The sequence below is a fragment of the Ochotona curzoniae genome, unplaced genomic scaffold (assembly GCF_017591425.1).
Source record: "Ochotona curzoniae isolate NIBS_2020 unplaced genomic scaffold, NIBS_Ocur_1.0 contig_43, whole genome shotgun sequence".
NCBI classification, from domain to species: domain Eukaryota; kingdom Metazoa; phylum Chordata; class Mammalia; order Lagomorpha; family Ochotonidae; genus Ochotona; species Ochotona curzoniae.
The window spans coordinates 17,159,372-17,182,665 of NW_024466218.1; the positions used below are offsets into that span (position 1 = coordinate 17,159,372).

The window sequence follows — 23,294 nt, forward strand, 5'->3', positions numbered from 1 at the left end:
GCAAATTTATTACAATTGGAATAATTTCCTAAGGGGGCATAAAGGTTTATGATGGAAGTGACAAAATCCAGGATGAATAATCTGCGGGTTGTTCACTTGTTGCTGACATAGTTAAGGTTCTAATGACAAAGTTGGGTGTGATCTAATTTTGTTGCTCTAGCTCCCTTCAAGTGTGCCATCCTTCAGGTTTTGTGATATACAAGAAGGTGGTCAAAGACCTGCATATCTCTTTCCTCCCTGTCATTCACTCACCCCTGCATTGTCCAGATGAGCCCCTGTTTGATTTCTGTGGAGACTGCTTTTGGTAGCTTCATTAACTGATCTTTCAGGCCACCATCCTTCCTTTTGAATTCGCCGTTATACATAAATGTGGCCAAATACTTTTGTTCTTCAACTGTGCTTTTACATGAAATGCAAGAGATTTTATTCTTTCCCTGAGGTTGCCTTAGCTGTCTTGCTGGAGTGAAGTTCTTCTTTGGAAAGGGCCAGATTATTTTCTGCAATAGAGTCAAAGTAAATATTTTATATTTAGTGTCTCACTTCCTGCAACTGATGTAGAACAAAAGCAGTCGTCAGCAACGTAAGCATATCCCCCGGAGCTGCATTTCATTGACATATTGTAGTGTGTGCGGTGCTTCTTTAGTAGATTGTTTGAGAATGATCTAGGGATACTAATACTCTTAGAGCTTGTATGTTTTGCAGCTGTGTTTTCAAAGCCTTGAGAGCTGAAGAATAGCTTGGTTAAAAAGAAGGTCTCGGTTTAATACCCTATTTCTCTGAGATACTTTTTGTTTGTTTATTTAATTGCAACTAAGGAATTGCCTTTCAGCCCCGGCACCATAGCTCAGTGGTTAAATTCATTTCTTGCATTTAAATTCATGACATAGCTCAGTGGTTTAATTCATGATTTGCCTTTGGTGGGATCCCATACGGGCACCAGTTGTGTTCCAGCCCCTCCACTTGCCTTTCAGCTCCCTGCTTCTACCTGGGAAAGCAGTATAGATTGGCCCAAAGCCTTGGCCCCTTGCACTCACGTGGAAGATCTGGAAGAAGCTCCTGGCTCCTGACTTCAGATAGGCTCGCATTTGTCCATTGCAGCCACTTGAGGAGTAGGCAGCAGATGGAAGATTTTTTTCTCTGAATCTCCCTCTCTCTATAAATCTGCTTTTCCAATTAAAAAAATTAATATTTTTAGCAAAAACAAAAGATTGCCTTTCTGATAAACATATACTATTCCTATGAATAATTTGAAATATTGTTTCTGCAGTGTTCCAGTTCACCATTGTTTTGAGCTAGACTTTCACATAAGTGGTGAACTTTAAGTTTCGGGAAAAAAAATTGGAGGGTAGCGTATGCTTAGACTTACCCATCTTTGTCTTTTTCTCCCCTCCTTGCTGTCTATCTCAGACCTCACTTACACTTTGGGGCTTGTGGCAGGAATACAGTAAAGACCTGTTGATAGCCAATGTTTTCTTTTCCTGATTGCAACAATGTCAAGTTTGTGTCTTTAGTATTTTTCTAGCCATTTGTATCTCCAGAGTCTACCTCAAAGGCATATACAGCCTGAGTAATAACAACAATATTTGTTGGGTTGTGTAGTTTTATTGTATCAAGGCACCACGGTATCTCAAACTTCTTTTTTTTTTTTTTTTTGTAAAATGGGATTTAAAAGTTAGCTTGATACAAAACATTCTCAGAACCATTTTTTTTTATAGAATGTATTTTAATCAAATTTTTGAAGACCGTCATATGCATGAATTTCAATGCTTTTTGTTTAATTATACATTTGTGACTTCATTATTATGGTGATCATTCAAAAATGAAGAATAGGTGGGGAAAAGTACATGAGGGTATTCCAAACATTTCATGGAAAGTTTAATATCTGCTGCTTAAGGTAATTGTATTGCTTCAGGGAAGCAGATCTTAGAGTGGAAAGGCAAAACAGAGCCTTATGGTAGTGAGCATAGAACAGCAGCAATAAGTGCCCAGCTCTTCACATGCTCACCTGGGCTGCCTGCATTTGGGAGTCAGCGCAACTTGAAACCGGAGATCAGCATGTGTGACTTAGTATGGACGAGTTTTCCCTTCCAGAAAGTCTGAGTTCTTACTTCATCTGGAGTCAGTGAGAATTAGAAAACACCCACATGGATAACAACACATTCTTCCAATCATAAATGAGAGAAAAATGGATGAATTTGGATTTAAACATTAAAATGAGCAAGGAGTTTCAAGTACACCAAATTGAAGGTTTATGTTTGGAAGGCTCACCCTATAAATCAAGAGGTCATATGTCCTGAGTTGCCTGGCATAGGACTCTTTTCGCCTGCCATTCCAGAGTAATCATCAATAATACTTTTTTATTTTCACATCTTCCTAATTTGAAAGATTATCTGACCACCCTTAGTTATAATAGAAAGTTACTATAAAATTTCAACATCCATGCCTGTACTTTTTGTTTTTTACAAATATGTCTCTGATACGCCAGCAGAAAACCAAAAGAAACAAACAAAACAGCACTGCATCAAAATAAAACAAAACAATACCTAGTTGAGACACTCATTGGTCATTCATGGTGGTACTAGAATGCTACATGCAGTGGAACCCATGTCACAGTAAATATTCACACAGGCACAGACAATTTAGCTCAGCACAAGATCATCCATCACACTAAAGTATGCTGTTAATGTGCATTAAATTAGTTATATAGAGCCTTTTAAAGAACTTTAAGTGCAAATTTGCTTTGGTTTTATAGGTGTGTTGAAATATGCATACCAAATTTTATGTTTGTAACTAAGCTGCATTATAATAAAATTAGTCATTAGGCTTGCATGTTTCTGGGTGAGGCTGGGTCTTAAGGGATTATACACTAGTCATTTAAAAGCTAACTTAAAATATATACAGTATAAAATAAACAATGTTGAAGTACACAGTTCAGATGTGTATCATACATTTACAATTATCATTACTGAATTGTTTCAAAGCTGTTGCATTACCCCCAAGGAGACATCATACCTTTAATTGGTTACTTCCTCTATTCTCCCTCCTTGCAGCCACTGTCATCTACTGGCTTGCTGTCTGCATCAATTGATCTGTCTTTAGATGATTCCTACAAATGCAATCCTGTAAAGCCTGGCTTCATGTCTGGGTTCTTTCACTTAGTTGTATGAGTTTATGTATGTCATAGTATGTGTCTGTAGGCCATTCCTTTTTGCTACTGAACAGTATTTTTATATACCAACATATTATCACATTTTATTTATTCTTTCATCTACTGATGAACCTTTTGGCTGCTGTGATTAGAACTTCTATGACACGCATGTACCAGTATTTGGATTTATATATTGTTTTCCAAAGTATGCATATACTGTCATTTGGCAGAGAAAGAAATGTTTAACAATTTTCCTTTTGTCATTGACATGATTTATTTTGTCACAAGATTTGAAACATACTGCTCAGTCTCACCCATGATTTAGTTCACTTTCTCAATAAAAGGGATAGTGCAAACTTTTAGAATCTTAGCATTCCTGCAAGAAAATATACTTTAAATAGTATACTTTAAATAGTCATGTCATGTAATCATTTTTTCTTTCAAATTTGAAACATATCCACATATCCTCTTCTTACTCTGGACTACTAAATTTCTTTTTTAATACTTGTTTATTTTTATTATAAAAGCAAAGTTACAAAGAGATGAAAAGAGAGAGAGAGAAAGAAGGAGAGACGTCTTCTATCTGTTGGTTCCCTTCCCAGATGGCTGCAGTGTCTAGAGCTGAGCCAATCAGAAGTTAGGAACAAAGAACTTCTACAGGGTCATCCATGTGGGACCAAGGACTCTGGAACCGGATATCCTCTGTGGTTTTCCCAGATCACAAGCAGGGAGTTGGGTGGAAGTAGAGCCTCTGGAATGCTGGTATGACAGTGGATAACTAGATGTAACTGTGCTAGCCATGACCTATGAAGCTTTTGAAGCTTGTTTGGAAATTTTCGAGATCCCTTGGTGATTGTGGTTAGCCAATGCTCAAATTAAAATGATTCACTTTCTCATGGAAAACAGAGTGCACCTCAAGAAAGTAGAATCAATGTATTTTTTTTTCACTAAATTTTGTTTATTTCATCAAGGTACTTTCTAAGACCTTGTTGATATGCAAAAACTGTACAAAACATTTCTTAATCATGATTAAGCTTTCACCATATGCAAAAACTAAAAACACATTGTAATGCACCTTTAAGTCCAAGTAATAGTAGGATTCCAAATACTGTTTTCATTTATACTTTCATGGTATGTCACTTAGTTCTCTTCCTTTGCTTACATCATGACATACTTATGTATTTGAAAGTTAAGCCTGCAATGCTGAAATGAATAACTTGGGAAAAAATAATAGGAAAAGATAGCAAGGGGGGAGAAGGAGATGGAGGGGAAGGAATGATCCCTTCTCCCTATAAATCCATATCCTGGGGAAAAGATAAATAAATCTCTGTACGTGAGTTTTAAAAAGCATCACATGTTTAATTTAGTTGAGGAAAGCATCAGCATTACTTTTCTTCATAAGGTTCTCTAAGTGTAATTTTATGAAAGTTTTAGGTGTAAATGCCAATTGTCCGGTTCTCTACACATTTTGTCATTGTTGGGCATCCTTCATCTTAAAGTACATCATTTATGCAAATAACTAGACAATGTACGTCATCCATGTAAAGGATTAAGATAATCAGTCAGGACAAAATAGTTTAAACAGTCAATGAAAAAAAAAATTCTGGCTTCAGTTGTTACAGACGGAAACCAACCATTAGAAGTAATAATTGATCAATTTCTTGGCTGACATTGACATGATGCTAGAGTCAGCCAAAGTATATTATGATTAACAAAATGTATGAAAGGACTGTGCAAAGTTCTTTGCAATTATCCAATGGAGAGTTAGGTGAAATATTTTCCTTTATTTTTCCATTGTTGTCTTAAGAAGAACGTTTAAGAAGGTGTTTTGCTATAACAAGGTTTCAATAAATATGTTTGCAATTGAATTCATTTTTTCTCACCATTTTTCATCTTTTTATGTAGAAATGCTTTACATCCTAGTAAATAAAACTAAAAAACATATGCTTAAAATTTATGGTGAATAAAATATAATTAGCATAGATTAAATATTTGAAAGTTGTCCATTCTTGTTCATTTCAAAAGTTCTATTCTCACTGTCTGTGGGAAGGAGGGACAAGAAGAAGTCAACTGGGAGTTGATGACATCTGAGACAAAGGCTCTACCTTTTGCAAGTCGCATTGCAAGGCATTTTTCTTCCTGTGTCTTCATTCCTTCAGCAGTAGACGGAGATAAGAACGCCTGTTCTCTGTGACTTTCCCGAGGGTTAAGTGTCACGATATCTCCAAAGTTACCTGGAACATTCTCTAGCACAACATTAGTTTTAATAAATACTTTGCTTTCTACTTTAGGACCAATTAAATTGAGGGGGCAGGGGTTAGTCTGCAAGAAGTATTTTCTGTTGATTTTTCTTTATTTTAAATTTAAAACTCTAAAGCTCAAAGAAAATGTAAATGTGAATGTTTACAGACTGTGAAAATGTTTTAAGAGTATTATATTTTTCTCACATAACCCCATCTCATGAATAAATGCCTCTAAAGTCTAGTTAAGGATCCATTTCAATTTCTTTTCTCACTTCCTGTAAGATCTGAGTGATTTAATTTTTGATAACATCTCCCAAATGATCGATAGCCAGAGTCAGCAGTTCAATTCACCCAGTGTGTTGACACATGCACAAGCATGAGACAGGTGTTCATCTGTTTATTCCATGCTCTTGCTTCCATGGAAGCAAGATTGTTGTATTTTAAATCATTCTGAACTTTTACTGTACTTGTTTTTGTATATTTACTCTTCTATCATTACAAACACAAATGCACTTATATCTATCTGTAGTTGTATTTCTCTCTCTCTACATATATATATCATCCATCTGTATCCATAACAAGCTCCAAAGAATTGTCGTTTTTGTTGGTGAGGTAGTGTGAGAGAGGAAAACACATTCTCTGATACCTTTGTATTGCTTTACTGCAATAGACTTCTATAATACAAGAGCCAATGGAAAGACAAAAACAAACAGAAGTTCAACTAGGTAGATACCTCCCTGTATATCCCCCTCCAAAAAAACCCTACCACAATGAATATAGCCTTAATTATTTCCACCCATCAAAAAAAAAAAAAAAGCAAGAAGGGAACACATTAGGTAATTACAGGATGACTTCCAGGAAATGCATTGTAAAGAGTAATCAGTCCTATACAGGTGCATGGTGCTGCCTTATTCACTGCTACAGTGCACACTTTAGAGCCATGTCTCAGGAGCAAGGAGGAGATACTTTTGCAAATGCACATTTTCTTTAAAAAACAAACAACTAACAAGAAATTTCCTTCCAACTGGATAGTAGAGGTCTACTCTAATTTGAGAGCTCCTTCAAGCTTTGGTATTTTTCAAAACAATTCTTATGCAAATGAGACATCTTTTGGGATGGCACATTCCTGAGTTTCACCATAAAATAACAAAAAGCCGTCATGTTTCAAATCAATATTTTGATAATTGTAACCTTTCTTCCTCTCTTATTTTCCATTTTTGAACAGCAAAGGAAATGAACATGACAGGTAACCAGAGATCAGGAAAGCAACCATGGGTGAATGAAAGGAAGGCACTGAATCCTTCCTGCAGCTTCTCTGCTGCCCTCACCTACACTCACTTCGCCTTCCTGTCTGCTATTACAGAGAATCCTTTCAGGCTGCCCTGGCTTCATCTCCTTCCTCTACAGCCGTATTTTGTCAGAACTTCACTCTCTACTCACTGTCCTCAATCCCTCTAGGACACAGCTCTCCCACGATGAAAGCCAACAAAACTTCTTGCTCCTGAAGCTTTTACAGATATTGGTCCAGTGCTTTTGTGTGTGTGTGTGTGTGTCTAATTCACCAGCAAATGTTTTAAATATACTTATAGGTGTATATTCAGCATTATCATTTATTTTACACTTGTCACCTGAAAATCAGCTAGCCAATCAATGTAAAAGAAAACTTCTCACAGAATACTGTCACAGCCACACTTCTTTTTCATCCATTCTAGACAGAATAGCGAGTGCTACTCTTTTGAAACTCAAGTCAAATCACACTATTAGTCTAACAAAAACATATTTGGCCCTTCAACATCCAGAATGGAGCTCAGCTGTTGCAGCTGTCGCTATGATCTTTCTCATGTAATGTCCCTGTTACTCCCTTATCACCTCCTTCTGCTCAAGGAGCCTTCTCACACCCTTGCTGTCCTTCAAATTTATCTGGCAGACTTCTCCCTTAGGGTATTTGTACTTGCTTTTGTGCCGTGTATCTTCTTGATCCTCTCTTCCACTTACTCCAGGACTTTGTCCCACAACCACGTTTATAATGATATCAGTCAGAAGTACCTAAAATCGCAAACCCTCAAGCCTACTGACATCTAACCTCCTTGGCTTTTCTGCGAAGCATGCATTGCTTTTAGCACCCATATCTCCTATGGCATAAATGTAGCTTTTTCCTCCTGTGTTCTTCAACTGACGTGTGTAATGTATGAAAACAAGTATTTATTTTTTCTTCTTTTTGTTTTCCCTTGGTTTCCTTTGTCTGCTTCTGTGTCTGCTGCCCTTAGGAAACCTCCTAGCATGTGGTAAGCACTTAGTAAATATTTATGTAATGAAACAATGACATTTTCAAAAATTAGTTAGAAATTTCTCAAAAGGAAAAAAAACCAAACGTTTACAATCATATGTTAAAAGAAAATTGGAATCATTTTGGAAGCTGAGCTGCCAAGGCTGAACACAGCAGGCTGTAACCCAGGAATATGCATGATCAACTGAGCCTCTTGTTCGGAACGCCTTCTACAAGATATTGTTCATATTAAAATGTTTTACACAGGATAGTCTTATCTGTTTAAATTTCATCTCCTCAATCTGCATACCAATTAGTGGAAGAACTTCGTTTCTCTGTTTTCCTAGCTCTAAGAGAGTCATTTTAGATTCCCATCAACTGTGTGATGATTAATGCATCACTTGGTTAATAAAAAGTCTTAATATTTCCCTGTAATCTTTAACAATCTATGTCAGATAACTACCTCCACAGAGTCTATATTATAAAATATTTGGTAATTTAAGGGACAAAACTTATTGAAAGGATTCCCATCTGATGAAATGTGGAAATATTGTGGTTTGTCAGGAGGATGGACCCAGGGCCTGGCACCCCTGGTGCTGCTGGCCGGTCAAGTCTGGCCTGGTCTGGTGGTTCTCCTAGGCGTGGCCGCTGTAGGAGTTCAAGGCACTCTCCTGCGCCATGGAAGGCCAGCTTCGGCAAGCGCTTCGTGAAGAAGTCCAAGTGCTTCCTGTGCCTCTGCGACGTCGGCAGCTTGGAGACACGGTAGAGCGTCTTGGTGGACATTCAGATAGTGGTGGATAAAAGTCCTATGCCCCGGGATTCCCCCTGGTCAGCGACCCCTAGGATTCTAGGGCCTCTGTGTCCAAGAAGCAGCGACCCGTTAAGCTGGTGCCGCCGGGGGTCATGGATATGGCTGCAATGGACCTGCAGCTGAGTGGGAAAACCAAGATGGTGCCTGGTTAGCTGTGGGATGAGGACACGGGCGGCCTTGCCATCTGGTGCCTGAAATTCAAACTACTCAAGCCAGTGTCCAAACCTCACCATAGTCTTAGTCGGGACCTTCAGGGCCTCTAGCTGGACACACCCAGCCAACAAAACAAGGGCCCGAGCGCGTGCTGTCCTGGCTGGGCTCGAGTGCATCCACCCTGTGGAGGAACGACTCCATCCTCCAGGCCCCTTGAATAAACACTACCAAATCCCTGCCCCGCCCCCCACAAAAGAAAAGTAGATGCAAGTAGTTGAAGGAGTGTATATTCATAGCAATTGAAAATATTTTTCCTTTTACTGCCACATGTTACAACTATCTTTAATCTGTTGAAATTTTTTCTGAGGGACACTTCTGATACGTCATGGATAAGGACGTGCTCATCCATATTTTTCATATTTCATTCTCTTTGGTATTCTGTCCTTTTCCTTCAGAATCACCCATAGCTTGTAACAGAGAGACTGGAACACCACACTCATTTAGGAATACATAATAATAAGATAAAAAATGTACATTTTCCAATGTATGCTAATCCCCAACACAAAGTGACAAAAGAAAGCCAGTAACAAGATAACGAGACATGGAGAGAAAATAATTTACTTCCAATTCCAAAAGAACAGGCAAAAGAAGTGTTTTATCTTAGCAGAACTTAATCTGCAAGGTCATTTTAATTCCCCAATACTTGCCAATCCTATCACTAGTCTTCATGTGTCATAAAGTGTATGAAGACAGCCTTGTCCTAATTGGACTTTTGTTTAGATTTGCAAATAGAAACTGTGTATTTACATATAATAAGAGACAAATACAAATCATTTGTTAGCAAAAAGGAAACTTTTGCATTATGGTTTTCTATCTTCTTAAAGTTTATTAGAAGAATGATCGCAATAAAAATTTCGGAGTACAATTCTGGATTGGAAATGAAATTGTATCATAAATACTGTGCAACAATAAGCAGATGATTGGTATAGTCTTGTTTTATTAGGTGTGTGCATGAACTTAATACAACACTACAGATAAAGTAATCACAAGAACAAGGCTTAAAAAGGTAAATGATCTCATTGTGGAAGCAGAGTTAATTTTATTGTAGAACTAAAATGAAATTTGATGTTGATCAAAAATACAAAAATGGAAACACAGTGAAGCTAATAAAAGGCAGCACACACAGTTGTGTAGGTAATTTTCTAGGGTGGCATTAACATGAAATGATAAGCAAATGAAATAAAAAAATCTATTCATGTGCCTTATGGAATCATAAATTGCAATGACATTACAATGAAAACAACATGATTTGCCCAGTCAAAGCCAATTATGTTAAGAGAACGAGAATGAGCGAGAAAGCTGTGGACATCATAAACATTGTCAGTCCGAATCTTCATCTCTTTGGCAGTTTAGTCAAATTAATATATGTTTTTGCATATTTTTAATAAAATTGTTGTGGGCTAAATATAGAACTATGAGTTCACAACCATAAAAATATCTGTGCTTGGGAACTCTTTTAGAGGTTATTTGTCTTTTGTCTTCTGAATCATCTGTTTTTATTAGAAATCACAACTTTAATAGAGACACACTATTGTATCTGACAATTGTTGTTTCCTCCAAGTTAGTCTCAAACACACTGCTCATAAATGTGATTTAATCATTCCAGTAAATGTTCTAAAACAAAACCAAAGAGTAGTAACACAGATAGTTCAAGGATATCGAGCTGGACATCATGAGCTGTGGGTACTGGATGCACACAGCTCAACTGGGATGACTTGTGAGTCTTCGTGTAAGTAACCTCCACATTTTTCACTGCCACATGAATTGTTTGCCCGTGCGGGAGGCCTTAGACACATGTCCCCAGGGGAACACCCTGATAATGATTTCGGCTAACCAAGACCTCAACCTGACCAGTTCACTGGACATGCAGTGAGAGCGTTGAGCCGCACCCCAGTCTCTCTTCTCTGTCCTTGGAGGGGCTGTGCTACGACTTCCTAAGAAGCAACTTTTAGAAGTTAATGGTGACCCACATTCTGTTCACTAGCCACGTGTGATGAATATGACCCGAGGTACAGCTTTCAGCCCAGTTGCTAGCCTTTGTGCCCCGGTGAATCTCAGCGTATCTGTCTGGGGCTTGAGGCACAGGTTCCACCCAGCACAGAATGTGATCTGTGATGGGAAAACCCAGAAAGATAAGCATGCCTATTAACCAACTGCAGTACTTTTTGGGTGGAGTATTGTTGGGCCCGCCCTTCTGCCTTTCCCTTTTGTCCCTATATGAAATTCTAATTTCTACATTATAAACAAACATCTCTCACCAGTTTGTTTCTGGTGGTTCTTCTGTCCAAAGCAGCACCACCACCTCACCCCTTGGTGGTCTCGGGGCTTTGCTGAGAATGTTTCAATCTCTGTTACTGCTAGACAGAAAGGATGTTAAATGCTGTGTTTAAGATGGAATCCATATTGTACTGCATTGGAAAAATATTTATTCAGTGAATATTTTCTTGCAGTTGGGAAAATGGTGAGGAAAGGCAAGATTCCCGCTCCATGTATCCATAGTTTCTGTGCTTGAAGGTTCAAACAACTGTGGCTAAGAAAGAAAATAATAAAAAAAAAAGAAGTTTGGAAGAAAATTGTACCTGAATTGAACAAGCATAGAATTTTCTTGTCATAACTCCCCAAAATCAGACAGTATAAAACTACATATGCAACATGCGTGTTATAGTATGCTTTATAAATCACCTAGGAAAGATTTTAGGTTTGTGGGAGAACGTGCAGAGGTTCTGTGTAAATACTACAACACTGTACACAAAGCAGGGGATCATCCATACTTTCAGGTACTTGCATGGACTCTGGGAAAGATTCCCCAGGAAGCCCAATGTAGATTGTGATGGATTTCCTCCACTTTGTTTTCAGTGTTTGATCCATAACTGCCTATTTCAAGCAGCAGAATTCTAAGAGGTACCCACCAGTCCTCAAGTGCAATTTTAGGAAACTAAAGGAACTCATCAAAAGAAATGAAAACATTAAATTAACATGACAAAATGTCTAAACTACACTGTAACAAAATAAAGCTATTTAACTTTAATTAGTCCAGATTTTCTTAAGCACATTTCATTGCAAAACTCCCATCCCACCACTTTCTTTCTTCATGTCACTACTAACATCTGAGGAACATTTCCCACAACAGTTTGTCAAACACACGTTTAAAACCGGTTCTTGAGTAACTGAGGACTAACGGCATAAGAAATGTTAAAAGATATCAAAGTTGGGTTTGGAGCATTATTGAATAGAATTAACAGATTGTCTTTTAATGTGTTCATTATTCTTTCAGAATGAATTTTTTGGAAACCATATTTAAATCTAGATGAAAATCTCAATTCTGTCTCCTCTTTTCCTATTTGTCACGCAAGTCAAAGATGGGACCATGTCATATTAGGCTAAGACTTCTGCTGTGATGCCAGTATCCCATATGGTCACTGGTTAGTGTTCTGGTGGCTTCACTTTGATCCAGCTCTCTTCCTACGGTCTGGAAAAGGAGCAGGTGAGTCAAATCCTTAGAGTCCTACACCCACGTGGGAGACTCAGAAGTCCCTGACTTACTGGTTTCAAATAAGTAAGCTCTGGCACATTTCAGAAGTGACCTATCTGGAGTAGCATTTTCTTCTCTCTCTGTCTTCTTTCTCACTTTCTGGTTCTCCTTCTCTCTATAAATCTGCCTTTCAAATAAAAATAAATATGTGCTTTTTTAATATAAAAAGTATATTTCTTTATCATGTTTACTTTTTCACAACAAAATTCTTTTAAAATTTGTTTCATTTTGTTTGACAGTGACAGAGAAAGAGAGAGAGAGGAGAGAAGAGAGAGAGAGAGAGAGAGAGAAGTATTCCATTGATCAATTCACTCACCAAATGTTTGCAACAGCTGGTGGCTGGGCAAGGCCAGAGTGAGGAGTTTAGAACATCATCCAGAGTAATCCCAGTACAACAGCGGGGGCTTCATCAGCTGCCCCACAAGAAATGTATGAGGTAAGGCAAGACTGGGGAATGAGAATGGATAAGATTACGATTTGTAATTCAAAATGCACCTGAATTCATGACTTAGGTGCTATATTCCCTCCTCATGTATCGAATAGCCATGGAAATAGATGGTGACAGCTGAGTTGATTTATATAGTCGTGAGATTAGTGACCGATATTTGGTCATTTGTTTAGATGGAAAGAACTTCAGTGAAGATAATTGTATGAAAACTGGAGACATAAGTATCAGGTTAGCTGAAATTAGCTACTTTACCAGTTAGCAGCAAACATCAGGAAATGTACACACTTCAGTTGTTCACATAAGCTCCAACATCTGAAGAGCAGAGACTATTGGAATATATGCCTATTTTCTCCTTGATACTCTGCAGGCCCCATTGCATTTGGAGTTGCATTGTTATCGATTTGTGTTTGATCAAGTGCAGTTATATATGTTAAATCAAAAGTTTCAAAATACATGCCTAGGTCTTTTATTATTATTATTAGATTTCTTTTTAAATTTTATGATACAGTTCCATAGGCTGTGATATTTCCCTTATCCTCTTTTCAAACCTCTCATCCACACTGATTTCCTCATATTATTATAACAATACAGTCTTTCATGAACAGTCATAAGTCCATCATTCTGCTATTTAAGTGTATCCTGACATCACAGGAATAGACATTGTAAAGAAGCAACCTATTGTTAAGATATATTTCTCAGTTTCATTGGAAGTCCATTTTTGATTTGGAAATAGAGATGCATACTGCTTTGTATTTTCACTTCTGGATATGGTAGTCTCCATTACACAGTTACTGTAAATTCCCTTAAATGAAAAGCCATAAACAAAATCAACAGGAAGAAAAACAGAAATTTCACTACACTATGAATTTAAATGACATGCTATTGAATTAATCTAGACAAATATGTAGAATACCTCTATGATGAAAACTATAAATCATTAAAAGATCAGCATCATCAGAAATGTCCATATTCCCAAAAGTAACATACTGATTGAACGGAATTCCAATAAAAATCCCCACCACATTCTTCTCAGAAATAAGTAAAAAAAAAAAAAAGATGGAAATGTTCCTCTGGAAACACAAGAGACTGTGAATAGTTAAAGCTATCCTGAAGAATAAAAAATCAAGCTGGAGAAATTACAGTTCCAGAGCTCAAGACATACTTCAGGGCAGTGGTCATCAAAACAGTCTGGTACTGGTACAGAAACAGAAAAGAAGATCAATGGAACGGAATAGAAATACCAGAAGGGAGCCCACACATGTATAACCAATTAATCTTTGACAAGAGAACTGACAATAATCTAGGAAAAAAATCTGGTCTCGTTAACAAATGTTGTTGAGACAATTGGACAGCAGCCTGCAGAGGTAAGAAGTTAGACCTTTCACCACCACCTGTCACCTCATACAAAATCAGCTCTAAATGGATCAAGGACCTAAATCTGTACCCAGAAACCATCAGTCTGTTAGAAGAAAACATAGGAAGCATACTCCATATACTGGAGCCAGGAAAAACTTCTTAGAAAAGTCACCAAAAGCTCAGGCACCCAAGGCCAAAATAAACCATTGGGACTACATCAAACTAAGAGGTTTCTGTACATAAATGGAAATGATCAACAAAGTGAAGAGGCAACCAACAGAATTGGAAGAAATATTTGCACATTACACATCTGGGAGGTGACTAATATTCAGGATTTACAAAGAGTTTAAAAAACTCAATTACAGCAAAACAAACAATCCTGTGAAGAATTAGGCAAAGGAAATGAGCAGACTTGTTTTTTTTAAAGATTTATTTTGTTTTTTTATTGGAAAGGCGGATATACAGAGAGGAGAGACAGAGAGGAAGATCTTCCGTCTGATGATTCACTCCCCAAGTGACCACAACGGCTGATGCTATGACAATCCGAAGCCAGGAGCCTCTTCTGGGTCTCCCACACAGGTGCAGGGTCCCAAAGCTTTGGGCTGTCCTTGACTGCTTTCTCAGGCCACAGGCAGGGAGCTGGATGGGAAGTGGGGCCACCAGGATTAGACTGGTGCCCATATGGGATCCCAGGCGTGCAAGGTGAGGACCTTAACCTCTGCGCCATCACATCGGGCCCAGAGCAGATGTTTTAAAAAGAACAAATTCAAATGGCTAATAGACAAATTAAAAATGCTGAGGCTCCCTGGCTTACAGAGAAACACAAATGAAAGTCACATTGAGGTTCCACCTAACTCCAATGCGACTGACCTACATTCAGAACTCTACTAACAACACCACCTGGTGTGGATGTGCCTATGTTTTCGTACAATAATGAGTACAAAATGCTTTTATTTTGATGTAATTCTCTTATGTTATCACTATTTGAAAGTGAAACTGTTTTGTAGAAATAGAATATGGAGTAGCTGCCAAAAAAGGGAACGCTTGTTTGTGTGTGTGTTCATGTGAGTGATGCATTCTGTACACAATCCACATATGTCAGTGTAGCTGTGATGTTTGAGTAACACATCACTTGGCATGTGGAACGTGTACAGAAGAAGTTGAGTACCTTTCTGTAGAATGCTAATTACTGCTAACACATGAGTACCACTTCTGTGGAGCCATGTGAAGCTCAGAGTGCCAGGCTTAAAAATAAAGCAAAGAAACACAACAGATCACTCTTTTTCTCTTATTTCATTACTACTGCCAGACCTTAACAATCCAGTAAAAGGTTGCAAGGCAATTCGAGTGCCAAAATATTGACAAACTCATTGTCATTATGAGGATTGAATTAGATATCATATTTAAATAATTCCCAACCTGGCGTTTGGGAAAGACCAAAACATATGAAGTCAATTTGCTATACTTCATAATATTGAAAGCTTCTTTGGAACTCTCAGATCTTCCGATTTCTGTTACAGATTTAACTGGAAACAGTGTAAGCCTATTTATACCTTCATCAACAGCTGGATTTTATGTTTCCGATATCATTTCCCTGCAACTATAAAATATAACGAAAATAAAATAAGGAAACGTAATTAAAAGAAAATTATCTTTCATGGATCAATATTCTTTGCATTGTGTGGAGAAAATTGACCAGAAATTCATTCATAGAAATAATAAAACTCAATCAAAATCTCAGAAATTTAACTTGCTCTAATTTATTGCATATATAAATGCTTAGGGGTTAGAATAACAACAATAAATATAACTACAACAAAAGAACAATAAGGAACAAATTTGGGTTTAAACAGAGTATTACCACATTTCAAGATTCCTAATAAAATTAAAGCATCAAGATAAAATGATGTTGATGGGACAGATCAGTCTAGAAACAGACACACAGAAAAGGCCGCTGATTTCTGTTAACATGGATGGAGTTTTGGGCTTATGGCCTCTTCCTGATTCAACCTTCACTGTTGTGGGCATTGGGGAATGAACGAGCAGGTGGATGATCTTCCTCTGTGCCTCTCTCTGTGAATCTGCCTTTCCAATAAAAATAAATAAATCATAAAAAAAGAGTGAACTAGAAGATGGAGTTTATTTCTCTCATTCCTACCCTTGAAATAAAAATAAAGAATAAATTGCTTATGATCCATATTTTTCAAATAGCTCAAGAGTTGTACCATAAAAGAAAATGCTAAATTAAAAACTATAAAACTCCTAAGAGGCACAAAACCCATAAGGGTCCTAAAGGACAAACAATGTATTGGCGCTAAACAAAGGCATTTCAGAAGCAACAACAAAAGCAAAATATCTAAAAGAAAAGAAACTAATAAATTAGGCATTTGCAGAATTTTGAACTGTTAAGTGAACAAAAAATGATAAGACATAAACTAAGGAAAGTATTTTACAGTATTTGACAAAGAGTTGGTTGCCAGATTGTATAAAGAGCTGGATCAGGGCTGAAACCAACACTTGAGAAGTCAGTGCAGGTCTCTCTGCCACAGGAGTGACAGGAACCTTGTTGTCTATCATCACAGCTACTTTCAACATCTGTGTTAGCATGAAATTGAGAGGCAGGAGCTGGAACTGGGTATGGAATCCAAGTGCTTTGCTATAAAATGCAGTTATAAGTGGCGTCTCAATGGTTATGCCAAATGTCCATCCCTGGAATATGACTTTCAAACTTCAACTTAATGTCTAATTTCTTAGTTGTTTTTTTTTCCTATTTTAATTTATTTATCTTAGTTAAATATAAGAAATGTTTATTCTTTCATTTTGATTTTCTACTTTAAAATTTCCGCCCCATGCTGTACAAACATTAGTGCTTAATCATTTCTTTAAAAGACAAGGAAAGACAAGGAGAGAAAGAAATGCTTCCGTCTGTTGATTCACACCCAAATGCCCAAAACATAGAGGACTCGGGCATGAACTGGAACTCTATTCAGGTCTCACACATCACTGACTAGCCCATCTGCTTCTGCCATAATCTGTTGCCTCCCCAGGATGCACCTTAGCTGAATTAGCATTTGAAGCCATATTTAAATGCAGACACTCCAATGCAGACACTGAGTTCCAAGTAGCAGCTTAACTTGCTGTGCCACCATTCCAGCTCTGGTGTTAATATTTTTATCCTACATAGAGTGTGGAGATACAGTATGAATAAAACAACTAGTTGAATCAGTATGTAAAGAATGAGAAACAATGCAAATATGGGAACAGGATTCTCTGAGTGATCAGACGTCTGAGATATTATCCTAGTTGGGCAGTTTTCTGTCTAGTTCCAGTCATTGCCGCCCATTAGCACCCTGACACACAGGCCACATGTCATAAGAAGACTTCATTTTACTCAAGCCAAGGATTTGGAAACTTACTTGTTTTCATTCTCGTGTGTTTGTGTTTTAAAATGGTAAAGTAGTGGGCATTTAGCCTAATCCTTACGCCACCCATTTCCCACATAACAGTACCTGAATTTGATCTGTAGCTCTGAATCCAGGCCCCAACTTCCTGCTAATAAATATAGGGACCACTCAAGAGCATGAGTTCCTGCTGCTCAAGTGAGACGCCCGTGTTGAGCTTCTTACTCCCAGTTTCAGCCTTCCAGCACTGTGGGCATCTCTAGGGTAAAATGCTGAATGGTACTATTGTATCCTTTCCTCTATGTCAAAAAATGAAAAAAATTTGGAAGAAAATATACACGGAGAATGTTTCAGTCACAAGACCAGTTTGCCCTGCACATATCTACATTTTTACTTTAGAATATGAAAGGCAGACAACTGTGGTGGAACTGGCTCTTGGACAAGAGGCACAGGGGTATCATGCCCCATTTTTTTGTGTGTGAAAGAGAGAACTCTGTCTGGCAGAGAAGAGTAAAGCCCAGGATCCCACACTGGAATCTATTTTTTTTGGCACGAATCTACAGATTAGGGTCTCAAAGCTATCTGTCCTATTGATAGAGAAATCCATTGCAAGTTTTCCTGACTAAATCAGGCTTGCCCTGGCATTGTGCCTTTTGCCCTCATTCCCTGCACATGACTTTGCTGAAATCACAAAGAAAAATGGCAGCTGTTTTTGTTCCAAACAGAAACATAATTTAATGTCTCTGTTTGAAATTAAACTACAAATGGCTATTTTTTCAAGGATGCAGAAGAAAATAATCAACAACGATGTTCTGGTTGCCAAATTCACATTTTACTTGCATTAAATAAGACTTCTTCTGAGTGTCTGATTTTTTAAGTCATTGTTTATTAGCACATATCTTAGGAGTTGGCATAGGTTATTTGTAGTCTTCAACTGTAATCATTAATTAATGGATAGAGTTTTTTCTAATTATTCCAAACCTGCAGCTTATACAATATCATGGAAGATGCCTACATATTTGTTAGAATATATTTTATCACGCTTGTTGAAACAAGTATCAAAAGATCATATATATCAAAAAAGAAATTATTAGTTGTCCTGTTTTTCCCCACAAGTAATTATGAAATTTAAAGTATATTACTTCTGCAGTAGGAAATCTTACTGGAATAAATTTTACTCTGTTTTGTTTGGAAACCTGATAAGCGGCCATCTCAGATACTAACCACATTGAGATCTCATTATCTCATTTGAAAATGGACGGATTTACCAACATTTTTTTTCTCCTTTGCAAGTTGCCCTAACAGAACATCTTAAAGGGAAAGAATAATGAGATTAAAATTCATGTTTATATATTATTGTCTGATAATCAAATAATTGGTTACTACAACCAAAAAAGCATTTTAGATCTTTTTCATCTATAATTATTAGAACAGTGAGCTTTGTATTTGCTAGAATTCATGTCTAATAATTCGATAGATTATCTCTAAATCTTCATTCATAGTCCATAAAAGAAATAAAGACTCCAACTTTAAAAACTTGCTCCTAAGTCATATAATTAATTAGAAAGGGAAGAAAGGACACAAAATCAAGTCCCTCTTATGTTAATACCGATACTGATTACAATCTACCTTACTGGCTCTCATTAAAGGACAATGTGATGAAACATAGTTAAAAAGGAGGTCTTTCCTTCTTAGAACAGATTTACATTTTATGCATGTAGTAAGATTTGACATGGCATTGCTATATTTATCAAACAGCAAGTGGTTTATTAGATTTTTTCAGCGTATTGTGGGTTTAACTAGTTGATTTTCCTTGTCATATCCATCTGTAGCTCCGTTTAGATTGGGAATCCTATTTAACTTATAGAAACATTGTTAATATCAGGATCATAGTGTAAAAATGAAAAAAAATAGAGATAGTAAAGTTTCTAACTGCCTCAAAAATTTTATCAGTGTCTGTTAAATCCGTGTTAGTGGGAAAGACTTGAGTCAAAGATAATGTGCATCCTCATTATTTTCACCCCACATTGTTCGTACTCCTAACCAAAAGATAAATACTTGAGGGGTTGTGACATTCTCTGTTATACATTTGGCCCGCAGAGATGAATTGGTATGTTCATTAAAGGTATAAAAGAATGAAAATTATATCTTTGGTTAAGAGATTAGAGAACTATGAAACCAGTATTAGAAAGATTACTCCCTTTGCCATTGTTTACATGGATTTTGTGTCATAGTCTGCACTGCATATGTAAAATCATTGCTTGGTTCCCATCTATATTGACACTGATAGATGTTTTAGATTCCTTTGATTAAGTAGAACGGCACCATGATTTATTTGAAAGGCAGAGAGACAGAGCAAGGGGTAGCAATTGAGTAATCTTTCATCTACTGCCTCAATCCCTAAGTACCCGCAAAAGCCAGGGGTAGGACAGGCTAAAGCCAGGATGCAGAAATGCCATCGGGATAGTCCAGTGGGCAGTAGGAACTCCAATACTCGGGCAGCCACCTATTGCCTCTCGGCTTACCAACTAGAAACTGGATAAACAGTGTGTAATAGCGGAACTCAAACCAGGCACCATGGTATAAAACGTAGCTATCCAAAGCAGCAGCTTAACCTGACATGCCCTAGCAACGAACCCTAGGTGTTTTTAAGGTCACTCAGACATGTAAACACAATTTCTTCTGATCCCTTATTTTTTTTTTTATAGAAATGTTAAGTTTGAGATGATCCCCCATGTCATAAGGCTCAGCAGAAACACACAAAATACATAATTCTGGCTCATTATTTTCTCTATCACACAATGACATGATGCTGCCTTCGTGTATTTCTCTCTTTATTCTGTAGATTGTTGAATACAATTTAAGACGGTAAAGATGATAACGACAGTAGGAAGACATTCCCAACCACTCAGTGTATATGCATGCTAATTAAGCTTTATACACTATTCTAGGTAGTGGATAAACAAAGCAGAAAGTAGAATTATATTTTTAGTAATAAAACATACAGCCAGAGGAATTGGAATTTTATGTAGCACATGAAATTTTTTAAAAGGCACCACATGAAGCCATAGAACACTAATGTAGGGACTACGGCTATTTATATAGTCTATTATTATTAACTACAACTTGCCTTTGTAAAATACAGAGCAAACAATTAAACTAATATGATTACTTAAACTGAAATTTTGAATATAAGAAGTTTAAATTTTGTTGATGCGAATTACGAAAATTTCAAAAATTGCTAAATTTATATGAGCAAATTTTTAGATAACAATGAAGTCTCATACAAATTTTAAAAATTAAATAGTATTAGCTTTAGATCTTTCAGCTGATATATTTAACACTTAATGCATAAATGTACTGTATAAAACACAGCAATGGAGATTGAAAACCTTTTATTGCTCAATATCTCCTTACTCTAATGCTATGAGATAAAATACACAATCAATTTTCATAGGCGAGGGTGTTCCTAAAATACTCTGGACACATAGATTTTTGTGAGGAATTTCTAAGTTTATAAAAATTTTTTAAATAAACAATTTTATAGGACATAAAATTATGGACTGAAGAAGCTCATTTGAAGCATAGTGAGTAAGACTAAAAATAATACACTAAAAAGAAATTTTTTCTGAATAAAGAGAAGATTATATTGTCTAAGCACAACTTTTCTGTTTTCTGTTTCTACTTAGGAGTCATGTCTACATGTGGTTTTTGCTCTAATGCAAACTTCTTAATTTATAGCAAATTTTAAGAAATAGGTAGCCACATGGTTTTTACCTGTCATACTATGAATCTTTAGATTTTTGTGTCTTTATATTTCTCTGAAAACTCTTATTTAATGCTGCTTCCATTAATATTTATGTACTTCAATATCAATTGAATCCCTATGAACACTGGCTTATACGGATCACCCAAACACTTGAGCGTCTTCTGCTGCTTTGTCCAGGTCATTAGCAGGGAGCTGGATTGGAAGTGCTACTGAGACTCAAATTAGTGTCACAATGCTGGCTCTGGCTACGTATGACAATTCTCTAATGAGCCTACTGAAGCACGAAATATGAAATTGCAAGTTTTCAAGATAACTGTGTTTACATTTGCGGGACTTAAGCCTTTTTCTAAAGTGGTTGCACCATTTTACATTTCTTTTCATTCATGGTGTGTGATTTTCTCTTAGCTCCACACCTTGCCAGTACTGTAGTGTCCACCTCTGTGATTATAACCACTTTAGCAGATATTTTTCACCTATTTTTGCATGTACTTTTTACTGATGTGAAATGAAGCTGCTATAGGATACATAATACGAATCCTTTGATTATTTAAATGGATAAATGATTCAAATAAATAAGAGGCACTAATGTTTATATAGTCCATGTGAAATTAATATATTATTTTGGATTCCATTTACTAAAATACAGGTTTTTTTGTCTTCTATTTATTTTTTAATTGAAAGCAATCAGTCGGATCCTGTGCAGTGGCCTAATGGCTAAGGTGCTCGCCTTAAACACACCGGGATGTGGGCACCAGTTCTAGTCCCAGCAGCTCCACTTCCCATCCAGCTCCCTGCTTGCCACCTGGGAAAGCAGTTGAGGACGGCCCAAAGCCTTGGGACCATGCACCCTCGTGGGAGAGCTGGAGGAAGTTCCTAGCTCCTGGTTTCGGATCGGCACAGCACCGGCCTGTTACAGTCACTTGGGAGTGAATCATCAGACCGAAGATCAACTCTGTCTCTCCTACTTTCTGAATATCTGACTTTGCAATAAAAATAAAATAAAATAAAATAGGAAAGCAATTAGTCTATTGCAAATATGTTATTACAAATGTACGAATGATTTTAAATGTATTCTTTGATTGATTCCTAATCATGTTTCCTGTGTTCTACCATACTGGTAGAGTCATTTCCACTGTAGAAACGGTTAGCGCAGTAACGATTCTGTCTGCCGTGATTACGCCTTCTTACCGTTCACTTTCTCTCCTTCCTTATCACTTGCTTTAGCCATCATTTCCTGTTTTCTTTCAAAACAGAGGCTTTTCAAATATAGTATCAAAGAAAACCAAAACTCAGGCAAAAAGTCACTTTAAAAGAAGCAAAACCCGTTTTCACCTCACTTCCTTTCCTTGAGCTCATAAAACATGAATCATGAATACTTTAGTAACCAAATAGTTGCTCCTTAATTCTCATTGCAGATGCAAAAACGCTTTAGAGTAGGTAGTAGATTTTACATTTTACTTTGTGCCTACTGAATGAATGCACCATGTATATATTATTTCTAACTTTTCCAATGATTGGCAATGAATAATTTTCCTTGGGTCAATGATGAAGCACTGGACTCCGGCATATTCTTCAGTAGCTCATAAAAAAATCATTGCCTAGAAAGTAAAAGAGCCCAGATTTAAACTCAAAGCTTACAGTCTGGAAAACGTGTTATTTCATTCTCATTCAGCTAAAATCATTTCAATGCTTTTTCCTCCCTTGCACTTTGAAATGAAATCTCAGAAGAATCATTTGGGGAACATTTTAATTTTATTTTAGTATTTTAATGTCATCATATCCAAATTTTTCCCAGCACAGTGTCTTTTCAATACAGAAGTTAAGAGAGAGAAAAAGACATCTCTAAATGATCACAAAATACAAAGAAAAAACAGAGAGAATACAAACACAGCAAAAACCTACTGAACACCTAGTATATGTGCTTCATCTGCATTCTCTTACTTGATATGCAAAGAAATTACAAGGTAAATATTTCAATTTATTGCTAGGGAAACAGTCTATCTAAGCAAATACGATTTTGCTTTAATTTTTATTACACAGTTCTGGACACAATAGAAAACAAACTAGAGTCAAGACCTCTGTAAGACCAGACCAGAACACAGTCACA

At 36.9% G+C, this 23,294-nt stretch overlaps 1 pseudogene; it reads left to right on the top strand.

Annotated features, from left to right (window-relative positions):
• The first annotated feature begins 8,225 nt into the window (after nucleotides 1-8,225).
• Nucleotides 8,226-8,842, top strand: LOC121159505 (annotated as a pseudogene).
• The last annotated feature ends 14,452 nt before the right edge of the window (nucleotides 8,843-23,294 follow it).